This window comes from Notolabrus celidotus, chromosome 6 (assembly GCF_009762535.1).
Source record: "Notolabrus celidotus isolate fNotCel1 chromosome 6, fNotCel1.pri, whole genome shotgun sequence".
NCBI lineage: Eukaryota > Metazoa > Chordata > Actinopteri > Labriformes > Labridae > Notolabrus > Notolabrus celidotus.
The window spans coordinates 13,186,586-13,203,608 of record NC_048277.1 but is presented as its reverse complement, the minus strand read 5'-3'; the positions used below and the strand labels follow the sequence as shown (position 1 = coordinate 13,203,608).

Below are 17,023 nucleotides of genomic sequence, written 5' to 3'. Positions count from 1 at the left end.
CCAAAAGCATACAATAGTATAAAGACAAATTGATTGATTAAGGCATGACTCAACAAGCAGTACTGATGTTCTCCTATTTAAACTACTGTGTTTGTCAATGAAGCCTTTAAAGCAGGGGTGTCAAACTCATTTTCACAGAGGGCCACATCAGCATTATGGTTGCCCTCAAAAGGCCAGTTGTAACCAGTGTTAATTTTGGCGGCTATTTTAGATTAAGTCTTAGTCTTAGTCTGTAGACGAAAATGCCTGTTTTAGTCAAATTTTAGTCTTTTCAGCCCTTTATAGTTTTAGTCTAGTTTTAGTCGGCGGAAACTCAAAACATTTCACTCCTACACTTTTGCTTGTGTAATATCGTAAGCTAAATAATTCAGCCTGATACTGGAGCAGGATTAGAAAAGAGACGACATTTGCTGCTGAGACATTGCTTCGTATGGAGAAAGTCTTTTCAATGTAAAAGAGTAAAGTGGCTATGAATAGGATTTTTGTTATTCAGACATTTATTGGAACACCAGGTCACACATTATAACACTGGGGCTGTGACGGGTAACGTTAAACCGTCTTTTGTAAGCTAAATCAATGTTGTGGGATACATTTTTTTAAATAAAACTACGTAGCTACAAATCAACACATGACCTCATCACTGGATCCTGCAAAAAAGTTGTCCTGATCAAAAAAAATTTGTATTAAAAGCAAGATCTGTATTCCTTGTATTTGCTTCTACAACAAAGACCAGTTTGGGCAGGAGCCACATTTTCATGAGAGTGGGGGATTGTGCTCATAGAACAGGCAATCTTCATCCCAGAAAACACTACTCATTTCATCCAATTGGTCACCAGAATCAATACAACATGCAAACTTCTCACAGTGCCAGAACAAAAAGTTATATCTTTGCAGTGAACCTTTGTTTTCCTGTTATCCGAAGCAATCTGAGTCTGTTGTTGCGTAAAAACTAACATTAAAAGTCCCATGTGGTACTTTTTAGCTGAGTACAACATGTCCTGGTTCCCTTTTAATTGAGCAAAGTTCTGAATTTGGTTGCAAAAAACTCCTCGAATACAGCCTCTGTGGTCTATCAGCACCCTTTCATTTTCTATCCACACACTGATCTGAGTGGGTGAGGATGATATGATAACTGGGCTCTGCTCTGTTTGCTGCCTGGATGTGTTCTGAGAGGGAAGGGTGCAGAGTGGTGGAGACAAATGCAGAGCGGAAAAGTTTGTGGAAAACTCTGCCTTTCTGACCCAATCAATTTGCTTCATCATGGAGTTCTGTGAGCTGAATCTGAGAGGAGGAGGATGAAGGACCTGTATGATTTTACGTGTGAAAAATATGAATTCATTAAGTTATTGATTTTGCTCTTCTGACATCATACTTCAACAGAGACTAATACAGGCTAACAACAGAGTTTTTGTGTTGTTGCATTTATGAGATGTAAAATTATGGTTGTTTATTGCTTCATATCATGTTTTCATATTCATGTTTATTATCACCATACCATTGGGACTGTGGCTGTAATATTGTATGTCTAAAACAGTTATACACTACAATAATAAGTCACATCAAATTATAACTTCCAGGGAACAAACAGGAGTTATTGTGGACAGATCAAATGTGCACTAATGATGGAAATATAATTTAATACGACCTAATTTAGACATTCACTTTGTTTTCTCTTACCAGCAGTTACTTCATTTTGCAAACCCAGTGAAGATTTTAGTCTTGTTTATGTGTTTAGCTTCTTTGTACTTTCCTTATATCATAGTTTGTCACGTAGTACGTAGTGTAAAAAACAAAGATGGAAGACCCAAAATGCAGACAAAAGGGGTTTGATAAACAAAAGCCAAGAAATAAACCAAACTTAGTATAAAAAAAGTCCAAAATCCAGCAAAGAAGAGCCACACAACAAACACTAGAGATCACAAGGAACAACACAAGGAAGAAGATGTAGCAAGACCCAGGAGAAAGATTCAATAGACTAACAAAAGGAAAGGGGAATCAGAGAAAGTAAATACACACTGGGTAACCAACACAGGTGTGAGAAAAGACACAGGTGAAACTAATCAGTGTAATCAAACAGGAGGGAAACACACAAGTAAGCAGGAAGTAAAACTGGAAACTGTAGATTGAACTAAGAAATACAAGTGAAAACACATAAGAGGAATATAAGAACACAAGACATGACACACAGGGTAATGAGAACAAATTGAATAGGAAATGGCAAAAGGAATACAAAACAAGTACAATACAAATCCAACCAAAAGCTACTCCTGACAGTTTTCTCTGAGTTTATAAATATGTTGACCTGCTGATGGCTGACTTTTGTTTGCGGTCAGTCGTACAGTGTGTTAGTGCCTCTGAGTGGGTAGCTAAAATTTGAGTGTTATTTCTACTTTTTTGCCTTTCTTGTGTAACTTCATTTGTTCTGCCATTGTTGAAGTCCGAGGTTAGGTGGTTGACTCCAACAAACAAATTAGCTCTAGCTGCCACTGCTTTCTTTGGTCCTCTGGTGCTGGGACAGAATACAGACATTCGTGATGGTTTTTGCAACCAACAACAGAGCAGTTGGCATGTTTAGCTCTACCCTCTTGACTCTGCAAAACAAAGCAAAACCACAATAGTGTGGGAGGAAGTGGACTGCTCGAGGAGAGGGCGTGGGAGTGGTGTACACGCATGCCTAATTGAATCAGTCCTGTCGTTATGGCACCACAGGAATAAATTCAACATTCTCAGTGTCTCTCGGCTGGAGGATGATTGAAGCATGTATAGGCAAGGAAATGTCTGATTTTCTAATAAGACCTTTCAGTGGACATATCAGGACGACACCTTTTCTGCAAAGGATTACATTGCAGTCATTACAGCCTGTTTCACAGCTGTCAACCAATGACCAATTAGAGAGATTTCAAAACTTTTTGTACCAAAAGCTAAAACAGACCCTCAAACATTACAAAATGGGATTCAGTTTCAGAAAATAGGAATTCCTCTTTAAGAGAGAATTTACTGTTTGACGAAACACTATCTATTTCTGTCTCCGCTGAGGAGCAGAAGGGAGGGAAGGAGACAGGCTGCTCCTCCTCTACCCTCCTCTCTCCCTGCAGACCGACAACCTCATGAATCAGTAATTTCACTGGGAGGATGGTGAGGTGCTCAGATGTTGAGTAACAGTGTAGCTGATATTTCAAACACAAATGCGTTTGTACAACATTACTATTATAAGATTTGATTTGGTGTTGCCATTGGACATTTAGAAATCTGATTGCCCTCTAGTTTTTCTTTTCCTCTAAAATCACTGACTCAGATCAGCTCTGTTGGCCGAGTATGTGTACGCATTCAAGCAATTTGACTCCAGCTTATAGGGTCGCCGTGTAAAGACATAAATGCACAAGTAGCAAGGCAATACTGCAATGATAAGGAGAGCAAAGAATGATACAATCAATGTAACACAGATTTTTAACAGGATCCTCATACATAACACTGACAGTTTATAAAAAAAGATGTCTCCAGCTCCCAGTTGTACTGAAGTAAAGACAAAATACCCCACCTGGAGGGCAATGTTTTTGTTTCAGCTTAACTAGTTCCATTAGTAGTTTTCTTTTCAATTGGAAAATGCTTCACACGTTTTTTGAAATAGGTAGGGGAGGAATTACACCATCAAAAATTGCAAGCAAACTCCCACACACTGTCTAACCCTAAAAAGCATGACAGCATTTTGGTATCCAAATGTTGCCAAGGAATGTTCTTTTTTATGTTTTTAATTCTACATCATGCCACTTATTTTTCATTTTAATAGATGATTAAAGCTGAGATTGTAGTGTACATGGGGCACCTGCTCTACTGACTAAGCTAAACTGGATTCCAAGTGATTTGTTGTTTAATGGAACAGGCCAAATATAGGACTGATAACTGTTTACATTGAAATAATTAACTGTTCTTAAAAAAACACAACTATAAAGAAATAAACCATACAGAAACATTTGGAACTTTTCACAAGAATGTGACTAATATAAGAGATGTTATAAAGTCTTGAAGTAACAAGCTGGGTCAACAGTACTTTAGAAATCTTGTCTACGTGTGTGTTTGATGAGATGCAGGAAAGCTGTGGGAACTCTGCTGGCAGAAACCGGAACATAAATTCATCAAAATGCTTTTCCAGTAATTAGTATTTCCTTTGGTCTAGTCGGGCTGTAGAGTGGGCAGGCACTATAATTTGGCAGTCCTGCTCAATCTAATCCAATCTAGTTTACTGTGTAGTGCCAGATCAGGAAGATCAATCTCCAAAATGCCAACCTTTTGGATCTGTGTTTGATAGCTACTGCAGAGTCATGCATCAAGAGGCTTGTTAAAAACAAAGTCTGTTTCTTTATGTTTCCTTTGATGAGGAGAAAACCTACACATCAGTTCAACTGTAGGCCACATATGAAAACAATCCTCACAAAACTCCCTGATCATTGGAATACTGAAGATCTGCAACTCTAAATGAATGGAGGTTTGAGCGCTTTTGTGACAAATATACTTGAGACCCTGCATCATTAGTAATGCATGCGTATAAAAATTTAAGAAAAAAATTGCTTGAATAGGATAACAATATATTTTGTCTTCCTTGTTCCACTGGTTATCTTGAGGCACCCCAGAGTTACATGGCCAGAGTTAAATGTTAAAATAACACATCCAGCTGAAATCATACCTTTCATTATGTTTCAGGGGATTAAATGACTTTAGTTTGTATAAAAAGTTTTGGAGTCGCTCCTGTAAATTCTTTAGGCTGCCAGCTCTAATGACTGCAACATAATCCTAGGGGATGTGCCTGCTAAACTACATCCACTAAAAGAGCTTGGTCTGGTGGACAGACAGCTTCCTGTACATGTAGCTAGATTTACTGCTTTGTGTTCTTCGTGACCAATCAGTCTGTGGTCTGAGGATTACCCATAATTCTGTCCTGTTACCAAATGCAGGCATACATCTTTTACAGGAGCTGGGTTATTCTTAGTTATAACTACTATGTCAGAATCACTCCTGCTGCTCCACATCTGCAGCCGGAGGTTCCCTCGGGACACTCAGATGTTCCTGTTTCCTCCTGCTTGGACCACTATAGAGAAAAAAATAATAATGGAAGAAATGCAAGTTAAGAAAAGCTCTTTATCATATGACTTGGAGATTACTTTCAAACAAAGCACTGCCGTAAATGTTTATGTTCAGATAACACAGGTTCTTATTGACCATATTCATATACCATACCATATCTTTAAAATTATCAAAGTGTATCAAATTAAAGAAGAACAGTCCTCTTTGCTAGATTATAGTCAACTGTAAGTTGTCAAAATGTTTCAACAGCACATAAAATTGTGTCATGTCTGAAACAAGCATCATCTGTCTGCTGTATAAAGAATGGAGGCTGTTGGTATTACACTTTATAAAAATCTGTTTAAAAGAATGAATCTGCTTCCAGTCAGAGGTTGTTTTTTATCATGTTAACTCCACTTTATGGTCTCTGCTCAGCTCATTTTAAACCTTGACCTTACATATTCTATAAATATAACGTGTAGGTTAGTGTAAACTCCCTGTTATTGTGGTAAGAAGTGTGTCCTCGCTTCTCAGGTCGGCTGCCTGTTGACTGACTGACTGATCGTGTTTGATGTAATCCTCTGTCATCAGATTTATGCAGCGCTGCCAAAGTGTGCCACCGGATTAAGGATCTTTGCTATCCTATAAATGTGTGTGTGTGTGTGTGTGTGTGTGTGTGTGTGTGTGTGTGTGTGTGTGTGTTTATCTATTGCTTTCTACTCCTGATCTACTGACCGCGGATCAAACCAAACCCACCCACCCACCAAACCAACTGGTGTCTCTGATGGCAGTGAGGGAGATTAAGGCCAGATGGTCTAAACCATGTGTAAATGTCAGGGGGGGTAGTCTATCACCAAATATGGAGTGATAGATCTTTGTCACACTAGATTTTTTTCTCTCTCTCTCATTATAAATTTCAGTGTTCATAATAAGGATCATATAGTGTTTGTCAGAGCATGAATGGACAACTTGAAACAACATGAAACTGTACATATGTTTAAAATGTTGAGGAAAAACAACATGACAAAGCTCTAACAAGTACATGTTATAGTTTTGAATCTGTGACAGCTGAGATTTTTGAAGGATTTAAAAACCTCAACCCTTTCATGTTGTTTATTTCGCTGTTATTTTACCTCACAGATTATAAGATTTGATTTTGTACCACATGTATTAGCTGCGTACGTCACTTTGACAGATATCTTAAGTTCTGCATTCATCATTTGACAAAGTATAAGTATGTTTGTAGGATGAATATACTGAAAATGAAAGTGCTTATAAATTCATAGGTTGGTTAAATATACATCCTCATTGCTAATGTCATGTAACGACTGTGTGTTTTTTGCTAATATTAAGGCTTGAGTTATGTATAACACTCTTAATAAAGGGCATGACCTATTTGACTGGCAGGTGGGTGCAATGATGTTTCTGCCAGGCAGCAAGATTATGGCCTCGCCTCCAACTCTTTTCTGCTTTCTGGAACAGATAGAAGTCATGTTGGGTCAGCATTTCCAATATGGCAGCTTCCATGTTTGGTCTTCATTTCATCAGGAGAGACTTCATTATGAGTGAAAATGATCTACTTTACAGGTTTAGAAAATATAAGTAATGTGCAATGTCTTTGAAGATTAGGCACTATTGTGTTGTCTTCAAAAATGTGTAGGATAGGATACCCCCATGGATAGACTTTGGTGGTGGTGGTGTTGATGAAGGAGGGATGCAGGATGGGCTTAGGACCTGGGCATTGATAAGATGGACTGGAGGTGACCGGTTGCAGAGGGTGTAACTGAAACGCTGGCTCAAAGCAGAACAGAGGGGAACAGATTAAATTTTTTGGCAGCAGCCAGGTGATTGGTCGATAGAGGTATAGACTAAATCTGATTGGTTTTAGAATTTAAAAGAGTTTACGCCTATAATTAGGCGATCATTACGAAGACAGACATTGGGAGAGGGATTGATGTGAATAAGTGAGTACGAAACAGTTTTTCTGTTTGAACTTCCGCCTAGCTTCATTACACCCCTACAGAAACAAATGGGGAACGTCACCGAGACTACATCCATGTTTAATACAGTCTTCTGATGACTTTAGCTCACAGTTTAGTATTACTGCATCAAAGTATTGTATGTTGAGTACCTATATTATACACTGATGTTGAATTACAAGGTCATGTCCATTGTGCTTTGCTTCTGTGTGCATCATCAGATTTAAAGGCTAAGCTTGGGTGGCTTTATTCACAGAACCGTAGCTTTATGCACAACAAAAGAACAACTTTTAGTTTGTGAAGTAGTTGTGAAAGATGAGTATTTGAATAAGCAAACACAAGTTAATGTGTTGGGTGGGCCTGCCAGTTTACTAAGTGTTGTTTGGCAGTGATGACCATACCACTTCACCAGAGTGTGTAATTGTTTCCCTGAGAATTGTGTTTTTGTTTTAGGTTTTTATGAAATATTAATTCCTCGCTATCCTTTCTCTGTATCTCAAAATGAGCAAAAAGAAGACACCTCAATGATTGTTTGAGGCTTAAATAAAAGTCTGAATCCAAAAGTGAAGGGAATGAGGTGATGTTCTCTAGTGGCATTATGGTCAATCAAGCTAAAGTTTTTGCAACATATTACCAAGTCACAATACATTTGGTTTGTCTTCCTCTCTAAAAGTTAATCTGACAATAAACATTATTCAGTCATGATTTATAAGTCATCCTCATTTCCTCTTTCTGCCTGAGGGCTCAGTTAACACCAAAAACATCAGGCAACATCTGTTTGTGTGAGTGTATCTGTGTTAGCGCGTGCATATTCCTCCAAGCCTAACCACTAATGAGCACACAATAGGTGCTCCATTTGGTCTGCCTTTAGTGCCGCGTACACACAGAGAGAGTTGGCATTTAAATAGAGTGTATGTTCACTCTGAATGCACCAGCTTTGAGGTCTACAACACCATCAAGCTATTAGCCACTCGGTCCAAACACTACATTATTTGATATTCATGTTAACAATAGAGCTGAGACCAACAGGTTTTTTTTCTAATCAAATAAAGCTTCACTAGTAAGAGTTGTTTTATACTAAGTATTACAGATTATAGCATTATAACAGGTAATCAAGTTGTAATATGTTGAAGCCATTACAGCGTGTCTTGTGGCTCCTGGCTGAAGCTGTCTACATGAAGCAAATACAAAACGTTGTGTACCTATTAATCATTTAGGCCCCAAGTTATGTAAAACTAGCTTCCAGGCTTAAAAGTGCCAGAAGTACATTTATCATACACATGGCTTTCTAAATCTGAAATGTGTTACCATTAAAGATTTCCTAAACTGTTGTTAAATAAACTGGCCGGCCTTGAACCAGGCTTGATGGAGATCTGTTTGATGAAAGAGAAAGCCCGGAGTGTAGTTTTGTTCAGGACTGACCTTGTTTCTTCCAGCTGTACATACAAAAATGTTCCAGTATTCAAAATATTAAAAAAATAATCACAATATAATTCTAACTTTCCATTAAAACATCATGCTCTGTCCCACTTAATACTTTAACACAACGTAAACACAAACACATTCCAAAAATGTTATTATTAACACTTACGTATCTGTCAATGTACTGCTTGCTGCCCTTTTCAAAAGAGCCTGTCAGTATGCTAACAGCTAGCTGCCATACCAAAAAGAAAACGTTTTCCTTTATAAACTTCCTTTCGTAAAGTACTTGTTATTGTGTAGTAATCTCTCTCCATTTTTAATTGTATTTCCACTTGTTGAAAAACACAAGGGCAATCTCTGGTGCTGAAAAATCAACGCAATGCTGAAGTGCAAAATAACTGCATTTCCTTGAGTGTCCACTTGAGACTGGCCTCAAAGGTGCAGGGGACCCCTTTAGGCCCAGTATTGAAATGCAAATTTTAAAAGCTGAAATAAAAATGTTAATATCATGGTACTTAAATACTTTTTTTTTGTCCTACTAGATAATTTCTTTAGCTATGACAACTATACAAGTAGTGATTTTTTATAACTCACTCACTGGATTAGAGGGGTGGCTGAGTTGGCTGGCAACTGGGCATGTTGTAGCTATCTGCCATGAGGCTTTAGGCCTGCCTCAGTTCCAACTCTTTGCCTTTGGTTAGTCCATGGACTGTATAAATAATGGACGTAGTATCGGTGACGTCACCCATCTGTCCTGAAGCGTTGTTTTGAAGCCAATCATCGGTGGGAGCCGTATTGGTAATACTGAACTCAACCAAACTTAGTGTGAGGTAAAGAGGCGGGCTTTGACTCTCCTAACCAACAGCTGCAGTGTTCCCACCTGTCAATCAAGTCAGTCATGTCCTTAAATGGGCAAAACTCATAATCTTAGTATCTTCCGAACCGCCCCGTTAGCAAAAAATTCATCCCCTGTACAGTGTGTGCCGATAGAGAAATTAGCTATGTAGACCCAAGCTGTTTTTGAACCAGGCTGTAAACATGTTTATTTATGCTGCAAAGATCGTCTTTTTTGAATTGGTGTGTATGTGGTTTCCAGTGTTTCTGCAGCCAGCCTCAAGCGGACGCTCGATGAATTGCAGTTTATACTTCCGCATGGGCTTCATATTTTGAGACAAGAGGTTGCCGTTTGGGTTAGACTGATAGAAATTTAGGTTGAGATTGCATTTACAATACGGCTACACTTATCTCAAGGCAATATAATGTCTCTTCTGAAACCAATGTGTGATGTCACTGAGATCACGTCAATGTCTTATCCAGCCCCTGCCTAAAACCTTCACATCTAACTCTAAACATTGAACATTACTGCAGAGGGATCCACTTAACATGAAAGGGAACAGGACATGAAAGGGTAACAAACCACAACAAAACACCGGGCAGCAGAAATATTGTGTGCATTATATTGACAGGTGCCATCAGTACGTGCTAAAGTTTTGAAATTACTATGTTGGGTGTACAAAGGCGCATTGCAAATCTGACTATGTTGTAAATGTCAGGGTCCTGGAACTGGAGTTTAAAATATGGGGAATGATTGGTCTTTAGACTCCAGAGATGTATCTGTCAATGCAAATAAAACATGAGCTCATAGATCAATATGTCCGTAGTCACTTCTTGCTCAAAGGTGCATGTATTTAAAGTCTTAGTAAGAGAAAACAACCTTTTTAGGAAGATAAAATGAAAATCAGCTCAAAACTGAGGTGCTGCATGAGGAGAAATGAGCTACTAGGTGACAAGCGATCCATCTTTCTTTTTTCTATTCCCTTTCCTCCCTAGTCAGTGCATGAACATATTTTAAGGGCTGTTGTAGCTCTAAAAGAATGATAGAAAGAAAGGAAAAAAGAAAAAAAGAATAAAATAAACTCAAAATATGCAGACACAGGGTCATCATTACTGAATATCTGTGTGAAGCTACAGGAGTGTACAGAAAGCATCTCATCAAGCATCTCTGCTCTCTAAGTCAACACATCTGTCACTCCCCTGCTCCACCTCCTCTTCTATCTATCCCACCCTGCCTCCTTCCAGCCATCCATCCCCCTCCTATCAGCCACCCATATGTCTCTTTCAATCCCCCTCCACCCCCACCCCCGCCCTGACTCCTTCTCTCCCCACCGGTCAGCCTAATGGCACGTTCTTGCACATACTGCAGTACAGCGGCGGACTGTACCATTGTGCATGTGGTGGGTGGGTGGGTGGCAGCAGGGAGGAGTGGTGCAGAGTGAAAGAGAGGGAGGGTGAGTGAGAGGGAGAAAGAAAGAGAGAGAGAGAGGCTGGCACTTTCCTTTTCTGTTGTAATCCCTCAGTCCTGTCTCTCTTACTCTCTGTCTGCTTGTCGATGCTCTTTACATTCGGAGGAAACTTCAGACAGAAATTTTAGGATTTCCTTGTCAAATTGGGACACCAAAGATTGGATATAAACTGCAGTTTGGCCCAGTTTTGGTAAGAGATGTGATTTTGAAAATTCAGTCTGAGTTGTTTGCCATGTATTTCACTTGGATTGGTTTGAAATATCCGTGCTGTGCATTGAATTTAAAGGACAGGTCTGTACAAATATTAAATATCAGTATATAACTGAGACAAAGTTACCTTCTGATATGATTATAACATTGACAGACTTTGGAAATTTAAAATCATAATGAAGTTTTTATTTAATTCAAAACCCTAAATGAGTGTAATTGTCATTTAAAATGCTGTAGTATCACAGATAATTTATTTGTAAGTGTGTGGTTTTTTTTTTAAATAACAGACTGAATGTAGCCAGTATCTTTCTTTAGAAGCACAAGCAGACTAGATGTAAGAACTTTTGCTGCAAAAGCAGATCACCTACTCTGGAAGTATTTGGCTGTGAACTACACTCAGAAAAAAGCTTCTGCAAACACATAAACAGGCAGTTCAGAGTTTGTAACAAGGTGCAAAGAAAAATGGGACATGAACCTATTAATAACAAGCATGAAAGCACGGAAGCTTCTTTTTCAGCAGGGACTCCTCGCCAACGGCATTATGTAAGCAATGCACACAACCCAAAGCACACACATACACATCTCATGTTACAAGCTTTTTCTTGCCATATGTAAACTCCATTTTACAGCGTGAGTGTTGGTAGAATAGGTAAAGGACGTCTGTTTGTTCCTGTTGACTCATCTGCAGTGTTACATGGAGGTCAGCCAGGAGGTGATTATTCAGCAGGAGATCAAACCAGGTTTTGCTCTCAGGGTCTTTGCTGTCTTTCATATTTGAGCCTCATGTACAGGAGTGAGTGTGAGGTTGCCAAAGTTGTCATAGTTGACATTTTTTAGATTGTCTGTAAGATGGTTTCATGTGAAAGTATTCTATTTCACTGGCCGGAAAGAGAAACATTATGTGGTCCAATTAATCTTGAAATGACCAATTATTTGTTGACAGCTCTGAAACCATTAAAAAGATTGTCAAACAAGACATCCAAATTTTGTCATGTACAAGGTAATACAGTCCTCTTATTTTAAAACCAATCAGTGTTTTGGCAATGTTCACGGCTAATCTCTGTCTGCACCAACAGACCTAAAAACTCATGTCATATGAATATTTACTTTGGGGCTGTTTACACTAAGTATATTCAGTAGAAAATGATACGCCATTGTTGCGTTTTGACTTTTACCTTACACAGAAATGGTGTTTTGGGTGTCTGAAAACGCAAACTTTTAAAACTGGGTTCTATAGAAGAATCTTTTGAAAATGGCACTTCTGTCATTGTGAAAACCTGGGGATCCTCTAAAAAGGGTGTTGTTACAGCCCCATTCGTACACATGTATTACATTCCCAATCAAACAGCCATGGGCAGGTAGGAGGACAATAACTGCAATGGCAAACTATTTAGCTGTGTTTGGGCTGCTGACTATACTCAGTTTGGTAACACAGCTTCAGCAAAGTGTTGGTTTGCTGCGTTCACCAAATTTTTCTTGTTTGTACTCACCGCTCTTTTGAAAGCCTTTTTGCGTTCTTTAGTTCAGTTTCATTACAAAGTTAAAACGACTACTACTGGCTTGGAATGCTCAAGAGTTTTCAGTCATTTTTGCAGATCCTGTGCATGCAGATTGTTTTTTATACAGTTGTCAAAGAATGTCGATTTTTTTTTTTAACATGAAAAGGAAATACTTTTACATCTTTTACAAGCATGTGCCAGTGTGAAAAGGTACACACGGCACAGCCAATGGTTCAACTTGGTCAAATAGGCCCATTTACCTCCCTCCTGTTTATGTAAAAACTAGCAGGGTTACAAAATGCTGAGCTGAGAAACTGCAGAATAGGTCAGCAGAGCCTGTAATGACTTTATCACATTAAGTTTTCTTTCATTTGGAAAAGGATCATGAGATGGACACGTGACGAGTCGATGAAAGACCAGACATCATGACTGATAAAAAAACAACCTACAAGTGAAAGCGGATGTAATGCTTTTTGATTTTCAAGTCTCTGTTTCTGCAACACACGCAGCGCTGGTGGAGTGTGTGACGTAGCTTTAGTAACAATCCACAACAAGCTAACTTTCTCAAAAGATGTATCCAGGATTAAACAATATTCAAACTTTCATTACTCATACAGCTATGTAGTTATTCGGATATATTTTGGCAGCAGTCTTGCTAACTACTGGCTACACCACAGTTACAGTACCAAAGGGTTCGCTGACACTGTGAGGGGCTTTAGTTTATTGATGATAGACAATGGTTGCCAGTGAGTTTGAAGATTGGTCTGACTTTAAAAACAGTCTGTCTCTGAATACTATCATAACAAAATATCTAAATACAACATTTTACAAATAAATAAGTAAACAGCCAAACAAATAAAATAAACTCATGTGGTCTTCTAAAACCTGACAGCTTATATTTGATGATATTTCTGTAACCCAGTGCTGCTTACATCTGTTCCAATTTGATACTGTCGACTATTCTGTACTGTATTCTGTGTGTGTGTGTGTGTGTGTGTGTGTGTGTGTGCGTGGTCTCTTCCTGCTGTAGATAGGAACATGATGCATTATTAATCCTGTGGAAATGACTGGGCTGACTCTGTAGGTTTCTCTTCGGCTTCCTCTCCCCACATTCACCATGGATCTGAGCTGGGCTGTTTTCATCTTTCTGCTCTTACAGTTTATCACATCAGTTTATTATCAACATCAATAAGTTGTAAAGGTTGTCATGAAAACAGACTCCCTGCCAAACAGGATGTGTAGACACTCAGTTGGTATATAACACATCTGCACTCACCCATTAGGAGAAGAGTGATCACAGTTTCCTCTGATGTCTCCCAGTTCAAAGAAAGGGAAGAGATGGTAGAGGTGTGAATTATGCTCTTTGTTATATTTCTGGGGATGACTGACACAGAGTTGTGTCTGTGGTTTGAGATAGGGCTGTTCAATGCAAAAATGTATTCCTCAACTGAGTCAGCCACATCAGACACTTTCATGTTTGAGGTTTGTTCAGACCAAATGTGATGAAAATATGTCTTGCATTAACCACTATAGTTAAATCACATTGACATATAGTGAGTAGAGATAAGGGGAGTGGAGGTTGCGTGTCTGTTCCAGGGTTTATCTTCTCCACTGTGCTACCTGCGGTTATGCTAGCTAGCTTGGTTCATAGTACAACACATTTCCATTCCAGTTACTCCAACATCTTCATGTCTTGTGGACAACTAGACTGTTCAGTGTTTCAACTCACATACAAGTTGTTTTTAACAATAGCATTTACCAGGATCAGTAATTTTGGTTGTATGAAAACTTCTAAAATTATTACAGAAACAAACCGAGCTAAAGTTAGCAGTATCTGTCCTTAAAGGCGTTTTTCGATCGGAGGGACTTTACCCCGAAACTACATGCATTTCGACCGGTGGACCCAGGGCCAGAAGAAACTAGCACTCTGCTATCTACCTTAGCTAGTTAGCAGCTAATAACCAAGCTCAAGCCAACTCGAGTCATAACAAGCGATCTGCAGACTACGTTAACAGCTAATAGCCGAGCTCAAGCTTTCAGAAGACACTTAGAGAAACCTACAATTACAATTGTAGCCATTAGCATTGATATTGAAATGCAGTCTGGTTTGTGTATACACTAATGCACTTTGAAGGCTCATCTTAACAACTAGTTATGTACATACTTAACACAGTGTTAACCGTGTTACATTCATTCAGGCCTGAAACACAGCTCTCCATTTAACAAACAGAAATCATTATAAAGTAATATCAACTAGTAGACTAATGGCTTGTTTATACTTAATATGTAAGTGAATCTTCAGACTGAACCTGTCCTAATAGAAAACTCCTCAATTAATAAATCCCCCAAATAGTCAGGACACGCACAAAGTGGTCTTTTGGGACTGATCTAATCTGGAGGGAGAGTGAGTTAGTGAAGTTTTGAAGGAGCACGTTACTTAGAGGAGCTGTTTTCACATTTGAGGTAGGTGTGATGTAATGTTGTCGTCCTGCTGTAGAAGGCTCATGTTTGATCTATCAAATGATTCATGATAGTAGGATGACTTCTTAAATGATATATAAGTGCTGCAAATACCTGCAGCAGAAAGAAAGGCAAAACTGCAGAATGCAACCCCCATGTTGTTTGTGTCTCTGGATTCAAAAAGGACCCCAGGTTGTACTGTGGGGCTTTGGCAGTGTTCAGTGTGGTGTCTTATTTGTTGCCTCCGACAGCACAGTTCAAGCTCATGTCACAGGGAGGTACAGTTTACTACAATCAGTAATGATGCATTCTTACAGGCATTGTGTATTTTGACAGTGTAAACCTTTATTTAAGTCTGGATCAAAGTCATCTCCAGTAAACATAGACACACTCTCATGGCAAGCTGCAAACATTAATCCACTGATGGAAAATGTTCTCCTAAATGCTTAAATGTTTCAATATTTTTGTGAATAAGCCCTGATACTTCTGGAGTTGTGATAGGTGTTTGGAGTGATATCTGTTCTTTAACACACCGTTGTTTTTGTTAAATAACATGTTTAAATTATGCAAAAGATGAAAAATAGAGTGGCTTGAACAACTCTGTCTTGGCTTTTTGTGCCATACTGAAAATGCTTACTCAACAAAACATTAGGTCAACCTAGACTCAATCGAAGAGGTGGAGCTGAGAAGGACTTGAAGCCTCTTTAGAAACAACTAAACTGTGCCCACAAAACATGTGTACCATGTCGTCATGGAATCTTTATAACCCCTTGCTTTGTATTATCCCAACAAATGTGTTACACAAAAAATAGCCTCTGTACAGAATAAAGATTAAAGAAATAATTGACATGGTCCATATAACTGCTTTGGTCTGTAATCACGATTAAATGGGACCATATTGGGGATTTGTCTTGCCAGCCTCAAGTGAGACACCTGAGGGACTGCAGTTGTTTGTACTCAAGTATTGGCCTCATTTTCAACACCAAAGGTTTATTTTTTAACACCTAATTTCTATGTATTTGGTGGACATTATCCTGCTGGCTGAAAACTGTCACTGAGAGGCTACCACAATAGACCTGTTTGAATTATCCTTAAAGGAAATGGTAGCTACAACATACCTGTGCCATAACATATCAAGTGCTCTTTGATTATAGGAAGCTTTTGAAGATCACTTTAAACTGGCATCACAGTCAAATGTATGAAAGAAGTAACTGATGTAACACTGCTTTTGCAGAGGGTTGAAAAAATAATGTAGGAAAAGTGTCTCTTCATTAAACAGGAAACAGATTAAGTTAGTTTTGATTTTGAGTACACATATCTAAGATGAAGGAAAGCACAGATGTATTATGCCTTTCTGTTAGCTGTGCTAAATTTGTGCAAATGTATGATCTTTTTGTTCTTTGACATTAGAGTTGTACTTTGTGTGGGTGTTATCGGATAATGAAAACGTTGAACTAGGAGTCACACTTAAAAACAGAAACATGCTAAATTTAACACTTCACACAATGCAGTCCAGATTCTGCCACCTGCTTGGTCTTGCTGGTCCCAAAAGTAAACCTCAGAGTTTAGAAAAAGTAAAACTGACTCTTTGTCCAATTTAACAAGAACAACAGAAAACAAAAGAGGCAAAAGCTGAGGATTGCACACGGTTCCTTTCCCTGCCACATGTACCGCTCTGCAAAATGCATCACCTTAGTGCACCCATCACCATCCAAAGGGATACAAGAAACTGTAATGAATGTTGTTAAACCAGACCTTAGATAAATCTGGGCATACTGGACAGCACAAAGTGACTGTCTAAACTACGTGACTCTTTTGTCTGAAAAACAATCATTTAGAGTACCTGACTCTTAAAAGAAAGAAAGAGCAATGGGCTAAATGGTGATTCAGAACGGGTTGACATTATTAAAATCACATCCGTCATCAAAGCATTGTTTGATTCAACCACAGGCGAGTAGAGAGACTACACCACCAGATCTTTGCAAATACTGAAACTGCTTGCAGATTAGTAATCCTTGTGCTGCAGAACATATTGATTACCTGAATCACTAGAGACGCTGTAAATTAAACAAGTGGACGAATGTTCAAGGGG

The 17,023-nt window shown here is 38.7% G+C and overlaps 1 protein-coding gene across 1 annotated transcript in view; it reads left to right on the top strand.

Moving 5' to 3' along the window:
* The first annotated feature begins 10,726 nt into the window (after positions 1-10,726).
* Positions 10,727-17,023, top strand: part of LOC117815082 (synaptic vesicle glycoprotein 2B-like) — a 45,138-nt gene continuing 38,841 nt past the window's right edge. Inside the window, exon 1 of the mRNA XM_034686756.1 lies at positions 10,727-10,952. The gene's annotated coding sequence lies outside the window, so the exon portion shown is untranslated. The remainder of the gene's footprint in view (positions 10,953-17,023) is intronic.